At 46.4% G+C, this 5,203-nt stretch overlaps 1 non-coding gene across 1 annotated transcript; it reads left to right on the top strand.

The window, feature by feature from the left end:
* Positions 1-588: 588 nt before the first annotated feature.
* LOC121275592 lies at positions 589-702 on the top strand. The gene has a single exon (XR_005942530.1). It is a non-coding gene; the product is annotated as a U5 spliceosomal RNA (small nuclear RNA).
* Positions 703-5,203: the final 4,501 nt, after the last annotated feature.

The raw sequence follows: 5,203 nt of genomic DNA, 5'->3' as shown, positions 1-5,203 counted from the left end.
TTTGAAAACAAACTTGATTTTGCATCCCCGTCACATTGAGGCTGCTGCAGAGGAAAGGATTGAACACAGGCCCTTGTTTATGCTAAGTGCACCAAGGGTTAAATCACTCACTATGAAGCCAAACTGGCAAAAACTGACTTTCTGGTACAAAACCATACATCGGAACACCCTCCGACGGTATCAAGCATGCTGAGTATGTTCAGAATTTTTTGCTTTTATTTCTAATGTTCAGCACCAGCTGTACGTGGTTCTTAAAAAAAATCGAGTGAGAGAATAAACTCTCTGCCCAGCCACTGAGCAACAAATACAGTGCCCACAATCCATTCTACAACATCAACTTCCTGCGGGAAGCAGCCAGATAGGCCCCGCCCTTTCATTTACATAACTAGAATGCTGTGCAAAAGATTAATAGTTATTCGTCTTTTTAAAGGCTATTACCATTTTTTAGTTGATTGTTTTTATTAAATTCCATGTCAGTTTTTTTGTCTCTCTCTATTGTCGAAGTTGACTGTCAGTGCGTTCATTCAGTATGATGTTAAAGAGCTAAGTGTGTGGTGGGTTGAGAGTTGGGTGGGGTGAAACATTAGTATGCTCTGGTTTCTCTTCAGATCGTATAAATCTTTCGCCTTTTACTAAAGATTTCCGTGGAGAGGAGCACTCAGAGTTTGAAGTAATTTTTTGTGGCCCTACCTTAGTGGGGCTGTCTTTTGAACAAAGAAGAGATCAGTTTTAGTAAGAATTTGGTTGTTGATGATGCAGCAGATTTTTGGGGGCTTTTCATAATGATATGTATTTTGTAAGAGATCTTTATTTTGTCTTGTAAATGCTTCAATGAGATTATTGTAAATTCTGTTTATGCCTACCAATCATGAATACAGGGGAGAGGGGAAAAGGGACCTAGACCAAAATGAATTGTCCTATACTGCCAAGATATGTCTGTGCAGAAAGATTGTGTACGTGGATCTAACTTTTTATGTTAATTAAGCCTGTGCAATGCTTTCCCAACTTCACTGGCTCCATCCTCTCTGCACTATATTGACATACTCTAATATGGAGGGAAGAGGTGTTTAACATTAAAATCACTGGCCTGAGAAAACAACACTTGATCAACAGCAGATCTAAAAATTATTTCAGGCTTACTTGAGTGACTTATTTGAAAGTTGAGTTCCTAATACTCTGATCATAGCTGTCAAATAAACTTTATTCATAAATGGTGCAAGAATATATATATAAGTACAAGCCACACAAGTGAAAATATTCTACATTAGTGGATGTCTGAAATTTCTGCAGGTATTCAATGAAAACTGGAATGAAGGGTTGCTGTCAATCCTAACTACATAGCCATACCTTCCTGACACAAAGGAACCGTACCATGACAATACACATACAAACCCCAGTTCCCTGCCGTTGATGTTTCTTCAGATAAAGGAAAAAGCATATAATTGTGCAAAGATAGATGGAAGGCTAGAAGATTGGACAGAATATAAGGAATAGCAAAGAATGACTAAAAGATAAATAAGGAGGGAAAAATTAGAGTATGAGAGAAAGCTAGCCAGAAATATAAAACCAGATAGTAAGAGTTTTTATACATATTTAAAACAGAAAAGTTAACAAAGTGAGTGTTGGTCTTATAGAAAGTGAGTCTGGAGAATTGATAATGGAAAACAAGGAGACGGCAGATGAATTGAACAGGTATTTTGCATCAGTTTTCACAATAGAGGATACAAGTAACATCCCAGAAGCAGCTATAAACCAGGAAATGGTAGCGGGGAAGGAAGTCAGGAAAATTACAGCCACCAGAGAAGCAGTATTGAGTAAATTGTTGGAGCTGCGGGCTGACAAGAGCCCAGGTCCTGACGGACTTCATCCTAGGGTCTTTAAAGAAGTGCCTAGTGAGATAGTTGATGCATTGGTTTTAATTTTCCAAAACTCCCTAGATTTGGGGAAGGTCCCATTAGATTGGAAGATAGCAAATGTAACTCCATTATTCAAAAAGGGAGGGAGGCAGAAAGCGGGAAACTACAGGCCAGCTAGCTTAACATATGTCGTAGAGAAAATGTTACAAGTTATTATTAAAGAAGTTATAGCAGGGCACTTGGATAAGCTCAAGGTCAACAGGCAGATTCTACATGGTTTTTTGAAAGGGAAATCTTATTTAACCAACTTATTGGAGTTCTTTGAGGAAGAATATGCTATATGCTATAGATAAAGGTGGACGTACTGTACTTAGGTTTCCAGAAGGCATTTGATGAAGTGCCACATCAAAGATTATTGCGGGAAGTAAAAGCTCATGGTATAGGGGTAACATATTGGCATGGATAGAAGCTGGGCTGGCTAACAGGGAGTAGGGAGTAGGCATAAATGGGTCTTTTTAAGGTTGGCAGGATGTTAATAAGTGGTGTGCCACAGGGATCAGTGCTGGGCCCTCAACTGTTTACAATTTATATAAATGACTTTGATAAAGGGATGGCTGGCAGAGGCGAGACCATGATCATGAAGGTGGTTCTCCCAGGATGAGGTCATGAAGCGATGGCCCCATACCATGGGGTACCTAACACCGTCCGAGTCACAGTGAAAGACAGCGAAGGAGGAGCACTCATGAATCGGGCTTCTTCATCAAGTGGATCCTGTTGAAGGCATGTGGATTTGAAGCGGAGAAGATCTACTCCCTGCAAGACTACCCCAGCACCGGATATTTCAACGTGACATTCAAAGTGAGTGGCAGCTTGCGTCAAATTCCTGAAGGTGTTCGAGGAGAAGAGAGACCAACCGGAGATGAAGATCCTGACAGTGGAGCTGCTCTTTGCTCTGCCATTTCAACGAGACTGTGTGGTGATGGTGCATCTCTACAACTTCCATGTCCCTGTCGCCAACGTGGTCACCTTCCTCGCCAGGTACGTCGACAAGGTTGGGAGCTGCACTGAGGTTAGAGACACCTTTGGGATTTGGACATGCAAATGCCAGGTTAAGGTCACGCTCAAGACCAATGGTAAGGGAGCCATCTTCCACCCTCCTTCCAGTTTCGTTATTGGGGGAAGCTGTGGCTACCTGGTCTACACTGGGCAACCCAAACTTTGTCACTCATTCGGTAAGTCTGGTCATGTGGTGGCCAACAGCAGCGCGTCCTCTGCAAGAACTGCAAACGGGAAGGGCACCAGACAAAGGACTGCAAACAGACTAAGTGCTGCAACCTGTGTGGCGAGGCAGGTCACCTCTACAGGACCTGTCCCAAACACTGCCTCACTTATGCACAGGCAGCCAAAGCCAACGAGGGGAAAGCAGAGGAAATGCTTTGTGTCACTAGTACTAAGGACACTTGCAACACTCCAACCACCATGGCCCCCAGGGAGAACAATGGGACAAAGGAGGACACAGAGAGCGACAAGGTGAAGGAAAAGATTGTGGCAGCAGACAGCCAATCAACAGCACTGCCCCCTGAACCTCCCACTCCTCAGGAGAGCAAATCAACAAAGGAGAGAGCAGCAGAAAATCAGCAGGGAGAGTGGCAGCTGCTGAAGAGAGCCAAAAGGAAGAAGGGGCTAAGAAGGGACCAAGCCACTTCCCAGACAAGTGGCAAGAGGTGTCTCCCATCCGACACAGATAACAAGAGCAGCAGCTCTTCGGACAATGAAGTGCAAGGGCGGCACCGACAGTAGAAGCGGCAAAACTCTAGGGAGTTGGAGGACGAGACACCCGAGCTCCAGAACATTGGAGACAATGAGGAGACCAGCACACCCCAACTTTGCCCAAAACCTGAAGAGGCCAGTGCACCACAGCCCCAGGAATCTGGGAGCAGTGAGGCGCTCAGCGCACCCCAGCTCCGGGAAGCCGGGAGCAACAACGCCCCAGAGGGGGAGAGGATTGGAGAAGCTTCTCCAACAAAGGACATTTCAAATCCTGCTCTCTGCACGGACCCCCAGATGCCACCTGAGCAGAAGTTTCAGGACAGTTTCCTCAGCCCATCCAAAGTGAGGCAATTTGTGAACACTAAGGGCATGAAGGAGCAGACCAAATGTCTGGGAGTCTCAGAGACAACAGGTTTGGTAAGAGACTAAATGCTTTAAAATGGGTGTAAAGATTGTATCCATCAATGTGCGTATCATTAAATCCACTACGCGATGTGTTGCAACCTTGGACTACCTTGCCAAGGTCAAAGCTGACCTGCTGTTTCTGCAGGAGTGTGCGATACCGCACCTCAGCTCCTACAGGCAATGGTCACGATGGTGGTCCCATGGGCCATTGATATGATCGGGAGAAAACAACTCTCGTTCCTCTGGCCTGGGGATTCTGCTGCGGGGAGGCAGCTTCACCGTCTCCAAGGTTAAGGAGGTGGTGGGCGGGCGCCTTCTCGTAGCAGACATAATGTACAAGAATGCTCCACTCCGGTTAATTAACGTGTACGCCCCAGCACAAGACAGCGAGTGGCCAGCGGTCCTACAGCAGCTCCCACTGCTGCTGGCGACCTCCAGGCCGGTCATTCTGGGCGGTGACTTCAACTGCATCATCGATGCAGCAGGACGATCCGGCAGGGCCAAAAGCAGACTGGACACCACATCCAGATCCCTGATGGAAACAGTAAAGGATGCCAAGCTGCACGACATCGTCAACAACCCTGTAGATGGGGCGCAGCATAGATACACCTGGTCGCGGCGAGACAGGTCCATTCGTTCTAGGAGAGATTTCCTGTTTGTGTCCCGAGCGTTCACAGTCAGATCCACCGACGTCAAGCGGGTGTTTTTCTCTGACCACTGCCTCCTACTGGCTGACTGTCACTTACAGGAAGACCAGAGGGTGGGCATGGGTGCATGGAAGCTAAACTTGCAACTGCTGACCCCAGAGAACATTGAGGAGCTCAAGATGGATTACAAAGGTTGGAGAACCGTGAAACCCCTCTTTGAGTCCCTGACACACTGGTGGGAAGCGATCAAGGGAAACATCAAGAGGTTTTTCATCCTCAAAGGCACCCAGATAGCTAGAAAGGAACAGAGGGAAATGTCCCGACTCCAGAAAAACATGCAGAATCTGCTCCGACTGCAGTCGATGGGGGTCGATGTCAAGGAGGAACTCCAAGAGGTGAAGACCCAGCAAGCCTTGCTCTTTGCCTCAGAAGCCTCCAAGATCATCTTCCGTTCCAGAGTCCGCTCCGTGGAGCAGGATGAGACGTGCTCACGTTTCATCTTCCTAAAGGTACACGCAGAGAGAG

This window comes from Carcharodon carcharias, chromosome 2, assembly GCF_017639515.1.
Source record: "Carcharodon carcharias isolate sCarCar2 chromosome 2, sCarCar2.pri, whole genome shotgun sequence".
Lineage (NCBI taxonomy): Eukaryota > Metazoa > Chordata > Chondrichthyes > Lamniformes > Lamnidae > Carcharodon > Carcharodon carcharias.
The sequence above is the reverse complement of the archived record's forward strand: the minus strand, read 5'-3'. Positions and strand labels throughout refer to the sequence as shown.